This window comes from Sciurus carolinensis, chromosome 12, assembly GCF_902686445.1.
Source record: "Sciurus carolinensis chromosome 12, mSciCar1.2, whole genome shotgun sequence".
NCBI lineage: Eukaryota > Metazoa > Chordata > Mammalia > Rodentia > Sciuridae > Sciurus > Sciurus carolinensis.
Window position 1 is genome coordinate 51,987,567 of NC_062224.1, and position 17,697 is coordinate 52,005,263.

The 17,697-nt window shown below is 39.0% G+C and overlaps 1 protein-coding gene across 15 annotated transcripts in view; it reads left to right on the top strand.

Annotated features, from left to right (window-relative positions):
- LOC124961880 (ankyrin repeat domain-containing protein 26-like) overlaps window positions 1–17,697 on the top strand; it is a 102,880-nt gene that overhangs the window by 12,197 nt on the left and 72,986 nt on the right. For 11 of the 15 annotated variants that reach the window (XR_007104348.1, XR_007104352.1, XR_007104349.1 and 8 more), the window contains exons 3-5: window positions 1,097–1,280; window positions 7,417–7,557; window positions 9,221–9,466. The gene's annotated coding sequence lies outside the window, so the exon portion shown is untranslated. Of the gene's footprint in view, window positions 1–1,096; window positions 1,281–7,416; window positions 7,558–8,319; window positions 8,432–9,220; window positions 9,467–17,697 lie in introns of all 15 variants that reach the window. The other 4 variants (XM_047520936.1, XM_047520937.1, XM_047520939.1 and 1 more) reach the window with 4 other exon arrangements.

Sequence of the window (17,697 nt, forward strand, 5' to 3'; positions counted from 1 at the left end):
AGAAGAGTGGGATAAGTGGGTCAAATGGTGGGTCCACTCTTGAGTTTTCTGAGGAATCTCCATACTGCTTTCCAAAGTGGTTGCACCAACAATGCAGTCCCACCAACAATGTATGAGTGTACCTTTTTCCCCACATCCTCACCAATTGCAAAGCTAATTCTTATTAATAAGCCTTTTATTGCTCCTAAAATGAGTTTTGATGTAGTCAGAAAATGTTAATCAAAAATATTTCTTAGAGCTAAAATATTGCCATACAATTTTTTCAATGCAGAGATCAAGAATTTGAATAGTTTTGCACATTGTATTTTCATGACTAATGCATACTACTGTATCAACTAGAGCAATGCTGTTCTCCTATTTCTTTATGGTACCTGTTTTGTGTTTTTTTCCTTAATGAATTTTTTAACCTTGGAATAATTTTGATTTAAAGCAACATGTTTTAATGTACTTTCCAAACACATTCAAAACTCTGAGCTTTAAAACTGAAAATCTAGTACGCAACAAATTATCACATTTCTATCCACTATTGTCTTGCTTCAAAGGTGAGAAAATACATCTCAGTCTTCTTTATTAATCTAATTTTTAGATTTGAAAGCATTTAAAAGGATTTATTTTGAATAATAGAAAAGCACCTTAATATGTTATTTACCAATCAACATGCAAATGTTTTCAATTTACATCAACAGAATATATTTTTTAACTACTAGAAATTAAACAGTATAAGAATTCCTCTTCAGAAATAAACTACAAGTAATTTCAGAATTATGAATCTGGAAAGATGTGGCTTCAAGCCTTTAAAGTATGCAGTATTTTAAAATGAAGCGTATTGGTTTCTAAATAACCAGTTTTGTCAGCATTGATCCTGTGCCTCTAGGTGAGGGGTTCCTGAAGAGGGGCTTTTATAAGTTGACGTGGCACCTACATGTGGCAATGCAGTTGCCAATGGATGTGTTCCTTGTCATTGTTGCTGGAGGACAGGAGGCCCTTTCTTCCATATGGTTTTCACAATGTTAGAGGAAATGCATAACTCTGTAAAATTATCTGTAAATCAAAAGCAGTAACATTAAATGGGTCAGTGACAGAAGCTGTGATTTAGGGGCCTGGATGCTCTCAGCAAGAAGGCTAAGGCTCCCTTGGCTGACCTGCCCTTTCAGTCAGTGAGCCTGAGTCTGCAGGACCTCATTGGCTACTTCCACCCACCCAATGAGCACTTGGAGCATGAGGACAAGGAGAACGGTGTGCATGTCCTGAAGAATTGGCAGAACTTCCTCCAGGAAGAGGTGAGTCTGTCCATTTCTTCTCCTTGTTTTCTTGGGAAAAGAATTTCTTGGTGGGGAAAATTCTCCTTTAATTCTCCATCTTTGCACTTTGAGGTAGAGGACAGCAGGTATGCCACTGCACTGGGAAACATGCCTGGGAGGTACATAGTCATTACTTTTATTTCTGTCATTGAGTGTCAGTTTTACAGGATGAAACTTGCCATTCCCCTGGGCAGGGGCATGTACTGTTATCTCAGCTCTCACCAGGCCATTTGTGAGCACTGGGGTTTGCTTCACGTTGGTTACATAAATAACAGAACCTTAAACAATAGAAAAACATTGGAAAGCATTAGAGCTTTCTCACAGCTTGCAAGTGATAGCTCAGGACCACAGGAGCTTTGTGTGCAGAGGGGATCTGCATTGGAGATGGCCTGTACCCCCAGGAGGAGGCTGAGTTCTGTGTTCCTGTGGGAACAGGGCACACCCAGATTTTTGGTTTTAGTGGCATAAATTACATTTCTCTGGCTGATTTTATTTCACCAAACATCCACTGTTATAAAGAGTTTGCGAGCTATACTTTATAAACAGAGTAAAAGAAGCACCAAGTGATAGGGCAAATGTTCTGATGCTGTGTCATTCTGGTACCACATATTCCAGAGCTTCAGGGGAGGCTTTCAGGGTTGATAGGAAGACCTGGGGTCAGAAAGACTGGAAGTTCTTCTCTGTGTTCCCTGGATGGGGAACAGTATTTTCTTTTTACTACTAAAAGTGTGTTTGCTAAAGTATGTAAGAACAAAGATTTTGAGGACTTTGCTGAGAGCCCATAATCCCTGTTTTCTGATACCTTTGAAATTGACATGGATTTTTGAGATTTCTTTTTCTTACTACAAATGAGAAGACATAATATACAATGTAATGGAGACCACAAAGCCATGAAAACAAAGAAAATGTCAACATAAACTAGTAACATTGTGGAGTGATGTATTGGGAGCTTTTAACTTTACATATGCCAAGTCATTGTTTACTTTCTTGAAGAATTAAACCTAGATTTTAAATGTTGATTTAAATATTATTGACCTCATTGGATTAGGTTATTTTTGCTTTCCTTCTTCAGTTTCTCATTTAAGACACTCTGGATAGAACCTAGAAATGTTTTTAGGTCCATGGCACCTCTTGAACTCTCTGCATGAAATAAAACTAATTCAATTAGTCATTTATTGCTTGTCCTTTCATTCACCTCATTTTGAAAACTTTGATCTAGGAATAATAATAGCATATTTTCAAATTTAGGTTTCTTCTTATGGAATTGTATAATGAAATTATTATGGTACTTTTTTCTTTTTAATTGGTGCATTATAGTTTTACTTAATGGTGGGATTTTTTTTTACATATTCATACATGCACACAGTTAAATAATATAATTTGACCAGTATAATTCCCCAGTATTTCCCCTTCCCTCTCTTCTTCCCTGCCCCTGGTTCATATATATATATATATATATATAAATACACACACACACACATATATTTCTACTATACTGATGTCCCTTTGATTCTAATGAGATTCTCCCCATGTTTCTTTTCATTTTTACTCTTTAGCTCTCACATATGAGAGAAAACATACTAACTACCCTCGGCTTTCTGAATTGACATTTCATTTAACACAATTTTCTCAAGTTTCATCCATTTTCCTGCAAATGACATACTTTATTTTTTCTTTATGGATAAATAAAACTCCATCTGTGTGTGTGTGTGTGTGTGTGTGTGTGTGTGTGTGTGTGTGAGAGAGAGAGAGAGAGAGAGAGAGAGAGAGAGAGAATATCACATTTTCTTTATCCATTAATTCATTGATGAACACCTAGGCTGGTTCCCTGGTTTGACCATTATGAATTGTGCTGCTGTAAACATACGTTTGCTATACAGTGCTGACTCTGAATTTTTAGGATAAATACATAGTGGTTTAACTGGGTTATAAAGTGATTCTGTTCATAGTATTTTGACAAGCCTCTATGTCGACTTCCATGGATATACTAATTTCTGATCCCACCAACAGTGTAAATGTGTTCATTTTTTTCCAAATCCTTTGCGGCATTTATTATTATTTTTTAATTCATTTTTATTGTAAACAAATGGGATACATCTTGTTTCTCTGTACATGAAGTAGAGGCATACCATTTTTGTAATCATACATTTAACCAGGGTAATAGTTTTTGATTCATTCTGTTATTTTTTTCTTCCCCCACCCCTCCCACTCCTCTTGTCCCTCTATAGAGTCCCTCATTCCTCCATTCTTACCTCCCTCCCACCATCCATTATGTGTCATCATCTGCTTATCAGCAAGATAGCATTTATTATTGATTGTGCTTTTAATGGCTGCTATTCTAACTGGAGATGAAATCTCAGTGTAATTGATTTGCATTTCCCTAATTGCTAAAGATACTGAACACTTTTTTCATATATTTGTTGATCCTTTGTGTTTCTTCTCTTGAAAAAAGTCTGTTTAGTTCACTTGCATGTTTATTAATTGGATTTTTTTGTTTTTGATGTTCTGAGTTTTTTGAGTTAAAGTATTCTGAATATTAATCCCCATTCAGTAGGCTTTCTTTTCACATTCTTGTTTGCTTTTCAGAATCTTTTCAGTTTGATGCCATCTTAATTTATTAACTCATTTCCTGAGCTTTGGGGTACTGTGGAGAAAATGATTGCCTGTGCCTATAAATATTGGAGTGTTGAGCCTACATTTTCTTTTAGAAGTTCCATAATTTCTGGTTCAATTTGTATGTCTTCGATCCATTTTGAGTTGACTTTTATGCAGGGTGAGAGATAAGGGTCTAGTCTCATTCTACAGATGAATAACTGGTTTTCTGAGAATCCTTTTTTAAAAAAGTTGTCTTTTCTCCAGTGTATGTTTTTGGCACCTCTGTCAAAGATGTGTGGGTTTGTCTCTTGTTTTCTATTCTGTTCCTTTGGTCTATGTGCCTGTTTTTGTACTAGTACCATGCATTTATGGGTACTTTATCTCTGTAGGATAATTTGAATTTAGGTATTGTGATGCCTCCAGCATAGTTCTTTTTGCTTAGAATTGCTCTGGCTATTGGTTCTTCTGGGCCTTTTATTCTTCCAAATGAATTGTAGGATTTTTTTTCTCTAGTTTTATGAAGAATAGTTTTGGTATTTTGATGGGCATTGCATTGAATCTGTCTATTGCTTTTGGTAGTATGGTCATTTTAACAATACCAGTTCTGCCAATTCATGAACATGGGAGGACGCTCCATCTTCTAAAGTTGTCTTTGGTTTTTTTCTTCTATGTTGTAAGTTTTAATTGTAGAGGTTTTTCACATCTTCAGATTTAATCCTAGGTATTTTAAATTTTTGAGGCTACTTGATTGATTTGCTGATTTATTTCTGATACATAGGAAAGCTGTTGATTTTATATTGATTTTGTAACTTTCAACTTTACTGAATTTGTTTTGACTTTAGCAATCTTCTGGTGTAGCATTTTAAGTATAGGATCCTTCTAAGTATAGAGGATAGCTACAAATTTTTCTTTCTTATTTTTATCTCTTTTATTTTCTTCTCTTCCTAATTGCTCTGACTAAAATTTCTAATACTACATTGAATAGGAGTGATGAGAGTGGACATCCTTGTCTTGTTCTGGGTTTGAAATTAAATGCTTTGTTTTCCTCCATTTGTTATGATGTTAGCTTTGGATTTATCATATATAGCCTTTAAGCTGTTGAAGTAGGTTCCTTCAATCTTTAGTTTCTTCTGTGTTTTTATCATGATTGAGTGCTGAATTTTATTGAAGTTCTTCTCTGCATCTATTGATATGACTGTGATTTTTCTCCTTAATTGTATTTATGTGATGAATTTTCATTCGTTGATTTGCATATGTTAAACCATCCTTCCATCCCTGGGATAAAACCAACTTGGTCATGATGTACAATCTTAACATGCTGTTGTTAAGTACAATTTGCTAATATTTTATTAAGAATTTTTGCATGAAAGTTTATCGGGGATGTTGGTTGGTAGTTCTTTTGTTTTTGTTTTTTATCCTTTGTGTGCTTTATCTGATTTTGTTAGGGGTGAGATACTGGCTTTATAGAATTAATTTAAAGTGTTCAGTCCCTTTTGGTTTCATGGAGTAATTTGAGGACCATTTGAATTGGTTTTTCTTGAAAGGTCTGGTAGATTCATTTGAGAATCTCTCTGGTCCTGGTCTTTTCTTCATTGGAAGGCTTTTTATTACTGCTTCAGCTTCATTTCTAGTTATTGGTCTGCTTAAATTTTCTATGTCATCCTTATTCAATTTTGGTAGGTCATATGTGTCTAAAAACAATTCCATTTCTTCTAGATTTTCCATTTTATTGGAGTATAAGTTTCGAAAATAGTTCCTAATGACCCTCTGGATTTCTGTGTGTTTGTGGTGATTTTCCTTGTTTAATTTTATTCATTTGTGTCTTTTTCTTTTGGTTAGTTTGCCTTAGGGCTTATCAATCTTGGTTATCATTTTGAAAAACCAACTCTTTGTTTCATTTATTTTCTTTTGTATTTTTATTCTCAAATACACCAATTTTTAAATCTAATCTTAATCATTTTCTTCATTTTACTGGTTTTGGAATTTTTTGTTGTTGCTCTTGTTTGTTTTGTTTTTCAAGGGTCTTGAGATGCATTTTTTTTTTTTTTTGGACCTTTCTGATTTTTTTATGTATGTGCTCACAGCTATAAATTTCCTTTTAGAGCTGACTTTATAGTGTCCCAGAGCTTCTGGTATGTTGTGTCATTATTCTCATTTGATTCCAGGAGCTTTGTAATTTCTTCTATTAACTATTCATTATTCAAGAGTGTATTGTTCAATGCCTATATATTTATATAGTTTGTGTAGGGTTTTTGGTGTTGGTTTTAAATTTTATTCCATTATATTTAGAATTATATGGTTTTCTTTGTGTGTGTGTTGTCTAGTAATTGTTGCTTTGTGACCTAAAATATGGTCTTCTTTGGAGAGGGTTTCATGAGCAGGTGAGAAGAAAGTATATTTGACTATTGTTGAAGGAAATATTCTATAGATGTCCGTTAAGATCTTTTTTATAATATATTTTAGGTTTGAAGAGTCTTTACTGAGTTTGAATGACTATCTATCTGTGAGAGGGGTGTGTTGTAATCACCTAATATTGTACTGGGATCTATTAGAGGCTTTAGTTGGAGTAGTATCAGTTTTATGTAATTAGGTTGACCAATGTTTAGGGCATAAATAATTATTACTGTTATATTATCTTGCAGGATTGTTCCCTTTTCCAATATGAAGTGATCTTTCTGATCTCTTTGATTAATTTTGACTTGAATTCTGCTTTATTGGATATGAAAATGGCTACTTCTGCTGGTTTTCAGACTCTCTTCACATGGTATATCAATTTCTGTCCTTTCACTTTAAGCCTGTGGCTGTCCTTGCCTGTAAGGTATGTCTCTTGCAAAGAGCACATAGTTAGTTTTTGTTTTTAATCCATTCTACCAGCCTATATCTTTTAATTGGACAGTTGAGACCATTTACATTCAATGTTATTACAGAGAGATTTTTATTGATTTACTATTTTGATTTATTTCTTATGCTTAATTTGGTCCTATTTCTCATTTGCTTAACTACACTTTAAATGAGATTTGGTCATTAGTGAGCTCTAGGGTAGTTTTTTATTTCTGCTGTGTGGAATGTTTTTGTATTAAGTATTTTCTGTAGTGATCGCTTAGTCATGAATTCTTTTAGTTTCTGCTTATCTTAGAATTACAGCAGGAACACTAAGGAAAAAAGATTCATAATGAAAAATGAAAGAATTGTCTAAGGTCGGTAAAACTGTCCAGGAACCATGGTTACTTAATAGACTGCCATTTATTCTAGCATTAAACTGTGTAAGTGCAATTGTTGCCATGAGTATCTTTATGTTATTCTTCCCTTTCTGTTTGAAAATGGCTCTTGGGATTTAAAATCCCATGAATTGTTTGAAGAACATTTCATTTCTTGTGCAAATGTGTTCTTCCTGTCCTTTAAATAAGCTCTCTCAATTTTCTTTGATTGACAGACACGCTCTGAGCCAGACTTCTTTCTTAGGTCAGATTAGCATTTTCTGTCAGTAGATGGTTTCTGATAGGGATTCTTTACTCTCCAGGGAATGATCAGGCATGTTCTGGAGTGCACTGACCAACCACTCCTCATGTCTGCAGCAGTGCCACACACTTGGCTGATGACACTGGGTGAGAAGCTGGGGATTCCTGGAAATCCATCCTAAATTCTCTGTATGAGTTTCTGGGTAAGGACCTTGGAGTTCTCCAGGCAACTGAGTTGGTCTGTTTAACAAGGTCACATCATATTTACAGCAGTTTTATAACATGTTCCTGATCAGGACTAAATCTTTACTAATTTACTAAACAGTGATATTAACTACCTAAATCTGAGTGAGGAAGTAGCTGGAGTGATAGATTGGCTTGGGTAAAGGCAGAGACTGTCCATGCTGTGCTTCGTGAGGTGAGGGTTCTCCTCATGGATATGGATTAAATATTTCCATTTTGTTCTAGAGTTAGTGTCAAAAGCCTCCCTCTTTTCACAGCCCCATCCTGGCAGGAATCTGCTCTAATCTCCTTCCCTGGTCTTGATGGGATCAGCTTTTCTCAGTTTCTAAGTGTGCTCAACCTAAGTTAAGTGATGCTTGGGGTGGTCACTACCATGTTCCTGTTGGACCATTACAAAGTTGAGAAGTGGACTCAAAGCAGCTTGAGAGCAGGGTTTTGTTGATGGTTCTCTCCTGACCCTCTAGCACAGCCAACCTTAGCATGCTCTGGAACCTTGGACTGCAGCTTTAGCATTTGGACACCATCTGCACCAAGTAGCACTCCCTGAAGCTTCAGACTTCCTGAATTAGAAAGTTGAGGGACATACCATGTCCCAAGGGAGGTGGCAGGGCAATATGTCTGGCAGCCGCATTGGCAGTGCAGAGCCTCTGTTTATACTGTGTGTTGGTTTTGGGATCATTTGGGAGTGACCGTGCCCTGAGGAGCCACCATATGGTTTGCAGGTGGGAGTAGTGTTCAGCCAGTCCAGATTAGTTATTGCAGTTGACCTTGCTGGAGAAGAGAGGAACTTGCTGGAAGAAAGGAGATTGTACAGTTCCAGTTCCTGTCCACCAGGTAGGTAAGAAAGTGTATGGACATCCACAGCCTCCCAGTTCCCCTTCATGCCAAGGCAAATTAGGAATTGACTGTGCTTCTTGAAATATGGAAATTTAGCAAAAACCACAGCAGAGTCTCAGTGAATGGAAAGAAGTACTTTCTTGAGGGGCAATGTCTAAGCTCCCAGAGGGATGGATGCATCTGTGTCTGTCCCTGGAGTGAACTTTCTGCTTCCCCAAGATGAAACATCCTTTGTCAGTAATATTCTAACCCCATTTCCACACCAGATCCTCTTTCATGATAGGCCAGTGGTATGTTTGGTAGTCATTTCAGTTTTCTTGGTGTAATCTGGTTTGGGTGGATAGCGTCTACCTAGTGCATATTGTCCAAGCTCCTGGAGGGTTGTGGAGTGGCTGCCCTTAACATGCTGGATCCTGTCTGAAGAAGGGAAAGTGTCCTTGTATTTTCTGCTGACTCAAAATTGCCAAGGGGTGACCAGTACTAAGTAGGTTCTGCTTGTTACAGAGACTTGTCAGCGAGCTATGGTAGAAAATTGTATGTCCTCTAAATTAGCCCAGTGCCTTGTAGCCTGGCAGGTGGTTAGAGGCAAGTAACTGTCCTCCTATTTCCCCCTTCTCACTGAGGGCTTGTTTTAAATTGATGCTCTGATTCCTGTGCTATGATCTCTTGGTTTTGATGGCATCTTGGTACCTCCTGAAGCCTGGGAAGGCAAAGGGAGTGTGAAGTGGCAGCTTTTACCCTTGTGTACTGGGTTTTGATGTGTCCACCAGTCACTTTGTTTCACAGGCCAGTGGTGTTGCTGTGATGACTGCTCACCTCTTTCCCATGCATGATGTAAAGAACAGAGGATACCCTCCCTGGTGCCCTGCACCCTTCTGGATGACACAATCAAGAAATCAAATGAGGAGAGCCTGCACAAGGCCATGCACATGCTTGTGGACTATGGCTACAACCTAGAAGCCACGGATAAGAATATGGTGTTGGTTTTGCTTTGCCACCTCTGCTTCCAAATTCATGAGTAGTTCTTCAAAGGTGAGTAGAAGAATGGAAGGGGTGGTATGGTAGTACCTTCGAGTGTGAATGGCTTGGAGTAGGTTTTACTCCATGATGGACACCTGCAGAATTAGGCCTGTCTGTCGGGGAGTGGCTCAGTACCACATTGAATCTGCAGGGGAAGGGAGGGGCTGACCTTCCAGAAGAGTCCATGGTGAGTGACCACCTCTCTGATGAGATATTGGCCATCTCTCCTGCTCAACCAGTACTCCAGAAGAGCCATTTCCATTCATTATGGGGGTGGGGGTAAACCTGTGTTTTCCCAAAGTCCACCTTCATCATCTATATTTAAACATATCAGCAATAATTACTAAGTGATTTTTTCCTTAAGAGAAACACATTAGAATTGGTATTCAGTAAATATCTGTTAAGTTGATAGATTTGTAAGGTGGTATAAAAACACATTTCCTTTAGAATAATACCTTTAAAAATGATTTAAATCAGTTCACTTTTAACCCTTTGCTAATGCAGTTTAGTTCAGTATTAATAGCCATAGTTTAGAATTGGCAAGAAGAAAGCAAGGGTTGTGTTTCATTGTATTACTTACAGGTTTTGGTAGGATGTTCTAAAAATCTGTCCTGCATATCCTCTGAGGACTCATTTCTAGTGTGGTATATGTGCATAAGAATGAGTTCATATATTAAATAATAAGAGCAGTATTCAGGTGGTGCTTTATATGGAACTGTCATCAGCCATGATATTGTCTGCTCTGGAAGTGACAAAAGGGCTCTGTGTGAATAGAACCCCACCCAGGATTTTAATTCATTTCTACAAATGATAATATCTTGTTCCCTGTGTGGCTCCTATTTGGCACTCAATAGAATCTGTTGAATGAGAGAATGAACGAGTGCTTACCATGTGTAATGCACTATTGTAATGGAGTCAGATATGACCTGTGATCTCAAGAAACCACATTCTAATAGATACACATACAAACCTAGAGAACCCTTTTCCCAGTTCCCTTGTTTGATACTCAAGTAGATTATTATCTTGGGTGCAGGTTGCTTTTTTATTTTGTTTTGTTTTCTGTTTATTTTTTAGCATATGCCAGGCATAACAGGAGAACATAGGAGGCAATAATCAATTCTGTTGAAAAGGCATCACAGAGGAAACAATAATGGCGTGGATGTCTTAGACACAAAAGCGAAAGAAAGTTCTAAGGGTCATAGGTGTGGGATGGAAACCCTTCTCGGGGAATAGCAAATAGTCCACTATTGCAAGGCTAATTAATGTGAGCAATCAGTGGTGGGTAGAGGTGTATGTTCTGACCAGTTTGTAAAGAATCTTGAATATCATATGAAGGACTTTAATTTTTAAAAAAATGGTATAAACTGATTTTTAAAAAATAAGAACGGGGTGATGCCGTGATTTAATATGAATTTTAGAAGAGACTCTGATATGAATATACAGAAAGACTTAAGAAGGAGAACAAAGATTGTTGACAATAATATTTATGCTGAGACCATTGTAAAAATGTAAATGATGATGGTGATCTCCCAAAAAGCAGAATCAGTGGAAATAGGGATAAAGAAATAGCCTACCCAATATTCCTCCATTCAGGTAGTCGCATACCCATTCATCTACCCACCCACCCATACATACATGCACTCAGCCAAAACATATTTGCAAAGTACCATAGCAGTGTCCAGACCCCCCCTGTTGAAGGTCGTCAAGGGTGCTTCTCTTCTTCCACTTAGCTGCAGATGTTCATCTTCCAGGTGGTTCTTCACCTGGCAAGGATAGGGGACACTGCTGCCTATGCAGGCCAGGGGCTCCATTTCCAGCCTGCTGGGGCTAGAGCCTAGGCAGCTGTGCCTCAAGCTGTGTCTCTTTTGGACAGTGACTCTTTGCTTCCAGGACTCGAGAGGTTGAGCAGGATCTGGGTGCTCACAACCTGGATGCAGTCCCAGACAACCAGGGGTAACACCAGGGCTCTAAGGATGGGCAAAGATACATGTCCAAGTAGTGAGTTCTGAGAGTTGGGGATGTGACCAAGTTGAGGAACCTACCACTGCCCCAGACAACTAGCTGCTGAGGAAGAGGAGGAAGCCCTGGAGCAGGAGGTAGAGGAATGGGGGAAGAGACCTTAAAAACTTTTGCTCAGTCTTGGGTATCCTGATAGCTGCTAAGGGGTCATTTTAACATGGCCATAACTGTAGGAATGGTGGGACAAGTCAATGACCTGTTTAAAAAGTAAACACAGAAATGTTCTGAAATGATGCTTCAGTTAAATAATGAAAAGAATTCCAATATATAGTTTTATATTAAAGGTAAAATTAAGGTGAGTCTGGTCTGCAGGAGAGAGGTGGGAGACCTGCATATATGCTGTAGAGTTCTTCCGAGGGTATTTGCTGGTTACCCATCAAAGTTCACTCTCCAGACCACGTATTTTGCATGTGCCTCTGAATTCACCTAAAGAGCCTTCTATTGCTACCTCAGTTCAATTCCAGTGGAGACAGGGAAAGGCACAGTGGCTTGTGGCAGAGAACAAAGCCAGGAATGAGCACATAGAAAAAGTTGGATTGGGGAGTGTCATTGGAGACAGGACCTTCAGCTTTCTGAAGTTCCCACCCAGGCACAAAGTCTGCTTTCCCCCAGGTGCAGCCTGTCCTGAGAATGTCTGGAACGCTCAGGACAACTGCCAATAGGGTTTGACATTTGAAAGAAAACTGTGGGTGGGTGTTGGCCCCGCCCAGGGCCTCGCACATGCGCGTGGTGAGGAACCCTCCACAGCCCAGCCAATCAGAATGGTGTGTGGGCGCGATCTGGAGTTTGGAAGGACATCTGGCAACAACAGTTTCCTAGTGGCCAGCTGGTGAACTGTAGAGCTTTTGCTTTTGGGGCGCTGTGAGCAGACTTAATTGACTGGCTCTGTTGGAAGTATAGTAGATTGAAGGGGAGATTTTCGTTGAGTCGGGAGGAAGGGCAGTGTCACTTCTGAGTCCCTCCCTCGCTCGTGCAGACTCAGGAGCAGGGGCCCTCGGGCTCCTCTCCTGGCACTACAATGGAGTGCCTGGGCTTTGGGCGCAGGCGGTGTCACAGAGGTCACTCCAGGAGGTACCAGTCGGGGTATGTCCCTGGAAATAGTGTCCTCAAGGCTGTGACTGTCGGTAATGTGTCAAAAGTGGAGCGAATGGTCCGTCGTGGAGATGGTGGAATCAATGAGAGGCATGAGAAGAACAGGTAGGTACTGGGTTGGAACCCGCTGGCAGGGGGACATGTGGGAGAAGTGAGCAGCCTCCAGGCTGTGCCCAGGAGGGGGCTGGAGAAGGGCGGAGCTCTCCCAAACCAAACAGTTGTCTTTTTGTGCTCTTTGAACCGCCTTTGCCCCTGGGATCTGAAAATTTTGGAGGGGACTAGTTTGTAGCCCAATTTAATGAGTAGCCATACATAAATTGGGTTCCTATCCACTAATCAATTGCCTGATAGAGCAGTTTATTGACTATTTTAAATGCTTTACCTAGTAAAATTAAGTAGACCTGGCATCTCAATTTTCGTGTTCTCATTTACAAAAATCCTTACATTGTATACATGGTAGAAGGAGAAATATTTTCAGTATTCCTTCAAATTTTGAGGTAAAATTTGATTAAAACACTGTTGCCATGCAAGGTGGTGTAGGCCTCTAATCTCAGTGGTCCTGGAGAGTGATTTGGGAGAATCACAAGTTCAAGGCCAACCTCAGCAAATTATGCTGGGGTGCAACTCAGAGTTAAAGCCCTACGCCCCTCTCCATGATTAAATACGGTAGCAGGGAAAAAATGAAAATAAGCAATAAAAAGACTAAAGTTCTAACCCAATACCTGTGAATACCCATGAATGCATTTTGATGCATCTAGTATGTTCCACACTGCACAGCATGGTGTCATTAAAGATCAACATAAAAGGCCAGTGTTGCTTTCCCGGGTACAGGGCCCCCTTTCCTGGCTGCTGGGGATGGAGCCTGGGCACTTGTGCCTCATCATCATGGCATGCCTATGGACAGTGACCCAGTCTCTTCAGGATTCAGTATTAGAGGGGTTGAATGTCAGCTGGGTGCCAACTGTCCCGATACAGTCCCAGACCACCAGAAATAACACCAGGACAAAGGATCAGCCAGGACTCAGGGCTCACTAATGGGACGTAAGTGGGAGAATTGGCGATGTGGACACGTTAAGGCTCCTCTTAAGTCCACGAATGACCAGGTGCTGAGGAAGTGGGGTTCAAAGACACGCAGGTGCTTGAGGAAAACAAAGACCAGAAGCAGGAGTTGGAGGAACAGGGCAGGAGAGTCCAGAAAAGTGCTGAGTGTTAGGTAACAGGACAGCTGACTCAGATTTCATTTATCCTAGCCAGAAAAGTAGGAATGTTGAGACAACTGAATGAACAGTTTAAAAAGTAGAAACAACATTCTTAAAGTTCCTCCAGGTGCCCAAATAGTGAATTGTTTTATGACTTAATAGAGGAATTTCAAAGGAAGCAAGTCTGGACAAAGGGTAAGTGGAAGGAGGCATGCACATTTACATTTTATTTTTTCTGAGAATGTGTGCTTTCACTTACATATACTGTACTTCTCCCTGAAATCAGCAAAATAACCTTGTCTTACTGCATCACTTCAATTCCCCTGTAGACTGGCAGGGGTCCTGCAGCTTGTGGCAGAGGAACAAAGCTAGGGATAGGTACATGCAAGGAATTGAATAGGGGTGAGTCCTTGGAGCAGGACCTTCAGTATCCTGAAGTTCCACCCCACTTTGAGTGCACCCAGGCACAAAATCTGCTTTGCCCCAGGCGAGCCTGTCCTGAGAATGGAACACTCAGGACAACTGCCAATTAGGGTTTGACATTTGAAAGAAAACTGGGCAGGTGTTACTGGCAGCTTGCCAGGCGCCATCTTGGCCAGGCTCCACCTAGGGCCAGGGGTCTGGCCGAAACCCCGACAGTTCCCCCTTTTTTCTTTTAAAAAGAAAAGGAAAGCTCGGGACCGTGCCTGTCTTAGGCGGAGTGGTCAACCACCGTCCTTACCCGTCATCGGATAACTGTAGAGCATGCTACAGCTCCTGTCTTAGGTCGGTACGGGGGTCACCTCCTTCCTTACCCGTCTGGCTAGCGATCCAGCATTGTGAGCCATACTTGTGGGGAATTGCCGGCCTCTAGGGCAGCCATGGCCTGATGGAAGATGATACGATCTCTAGCTTGATCTCGGCGCATGCGCATGATAAAGCGTGTGAGGAAGACAACAGCAACAACCATGAACATACAAAAGGCTCCCATACCTGCCCATTGTTTTACAAAACTGAAAGAATAGGATAGCCAATTTAGCACTTCGGACATAGGGGCTACATTAACTCTAGTAGCATTGAGACTAACAATTTGAGATCTAAGAATAGCAGTAAGATTATCAAATTCGTAAGACCAATTTGTTTGTAGCTGAGCAGACAAGATTCTAGACAAGTTTGCTGCATAGCTAAGGTTATGGTAAGATACAGGTGTAACGCACAGTCCCGTCAGACGATAAATACATCCCACGTTTAACAGTTCTTGTAAGATGTCCATTTGTTCCTGAAGTAAGTCCACTCGCTGGTTCATAAGGAGTATGCCTGCTGTTAGATGTTGGTTTAGGGTCTCTTTAGTCTGTAAGGCTGCAGCTGTATTTTCGGCCAAGTGATTGACTGCTGTTGCTGTAGGTATGGCAGTTGCTAGTGTTGCTGTTGCAGAAACCACTATTGCAGTGACCATAGCCGCTGTGATGCCAAATTCTCTCCTGTTTCTTGATAGTAACACTGGCAATTCTGCATCTGTAACAGAGACTGGGACTGGTAGGAAGGTAGGAACACACATTAAGTCTGCCAGCAGGAACCTAGAAGCATTTTAACCTTGAGAGATAGCACAAATCTAAAGTACAATTGAAAGAAGCAGTTGTTTTGTTACATAGTTGAACTGTTCCTCCTAAGAGACCAAAAAGAGGTAGTAAGTTAGTTTATTTTGTGGAAACACACAAACTGAGCCACAGCTCCAGTAAAGCACCAGGTTACCCTTATTACCCAGAGTTAAAAAAAACCCAAAACAAAGAGACAAAGAGAAAGTTTATCTTTAGGGGACTTGAAGGTCTCCTCTATTCCCCCTTTTTGTTTATAAAGAGCATTTTTGAGGGTGAGATGTGTATGTTCAACAATACCTTGTTTTTGTGGGTTATAAGGTACATCTGTGGTTAGAGTTATTTTAATTTTAGTGAGGAATTGGTTCTTACCAATTTTAGTTTTTAAAGAAAAATTTAGACTTTATAACGTAGTACAATTTTTAACAGTTGCTTAACCATAATTGTATAAACCCCTATTTTTAAGACAATTGTTTCAAAGAATAAAACTTAAGAGACACAAAGTTAAGAATGAATTAGTGTTTTTAAGAAAACTTTGTTATTTTACCATGTCATTTTACCATATAGATTAAACTTTGGTTTATATCAGAACATTAGTATTTTACCTTAGGAAAAACCTTAAATAGCTTTAGCTGTTTTACATACACACAACCAACTTAGATACACACAGACTTGTTGAAACTTGCTCTTTGTTACACACAGACTTTCTTATCCAGAAACATTTTCTTTTTCTTTTTATTAAATATATTTTTAAACCCAGAACCTTTTATTTTCTCTTTCCTATTTGTTGACCCCTTTTTGTTCACATTTTGAAACAACTCTTATGAAATTTTTGAATTCAGATACTCTAATTGAAACACAGTTGAAACTTTTGGGACCCTTTGTATACAGAATTCTACTTGTTAGGACATAACTCTTAGTAACCTTGTTTTTAGTTTAGTGATGACACAAAGCAAGTTTAAACCCTTTTTATTTACCAACCTATGAAAACACCAATAATGTTTAAGTATGTTACCCCATGTAATTTAAGGAGTTAAGAGTACCTGATGTTATTTAACAATTAGCATTTTAACTTTGTAAATTAACCAGACGTCTCTACAAACACATTTGAGTAATCCCATACATGTTAACTTCAATTTATTTATTTTATAAAAACCAAGATATCAGACAAGTGTCCTGAACAGGATCCGTTGCCTCTTTCCTGTTGAAGAAAAGTCCTAGAAGCAATTGATATTAGACATATTATTAACATCAATATTTTATTAGCTTAACCACCTAGAGAGTTGTGAGTTATTTCTAAAGACATTTTACTTTCATTAGTTTACCCAATTTAAATTGAACCCTTTTAAATCACGTGAATAAAAGTATTTGGATCTATTTTAAATTTTAATTTTAAGAGCGCTCAGTTTTGACGCAGACAAAACATGACATTAGACAGCACAACATAACACATAACACAAAATTAAAGGCCTTGGAACTTTATAGGTAAATGTTCATTGCAATGAAACAGCTGTTTAAAAACTTTAGTTGAATAAAAAATAGAACTGATCAAAAAGAAAAAAATCATTAACCTAGGTATGCAGGATCAAAATTATGAGCTCAAAAATACAGCATTAAAGAAAAACAAAACAAACGAAGAATCCTAGAAAATAAGTTCTGTGTATAAGTTTAAAACGGACACCTTTTTTTTTTCTTTACTTCAGGTTACCCCCCCCCCCTTTTTTCCCCGCTGATACTGCTGTTGTTTACATTCCATTGTAGGCTTTGACAAGGCCAGGCAGGGGGGGAGGGAGGATCACCCAGGACTTTTTAACCCTTTTTTTTACCTGGTTGAGAAATCAGGTTAGGTTTGAATGTAGAAAATCATGAAACAATTATCTCTTACAATATTAAGAATTGATCCAAGACACAAACAAGCCACACAACAAACACAAAAATAACACACCACACACACGATTTGGTACCCCTTTATAAATTGAAACTAACTAATTTTACCGGGCAACGAGTCTGTCTTTTGTGAACTTTTACCGGGCTTTCAGTCTATTAACCTCTCTCTGTTACCGGGCTTAAAGCCTATTAATCTTTCTCTGTTACCGGGCTTTCTAGCCTTACTTATTTTATTACTTTATTGTTTTATTATTTTATTACTTTATTACTTACCACTTATTTTACCCTTGTCTGTGAAAAATTATTGTTCTTATGAAATTTTTGAATTTAGCCTAGTTTTAGACAGTTCTATTCCTATGATTAAATCTTACAGCACTAAGAGGTAGTTTACTAGTTTAAACACACAAACAAAAAGACAAGCGCGCGCACGCACACACTCTCTCACGCACGCACACACATACACAGTTTGGTA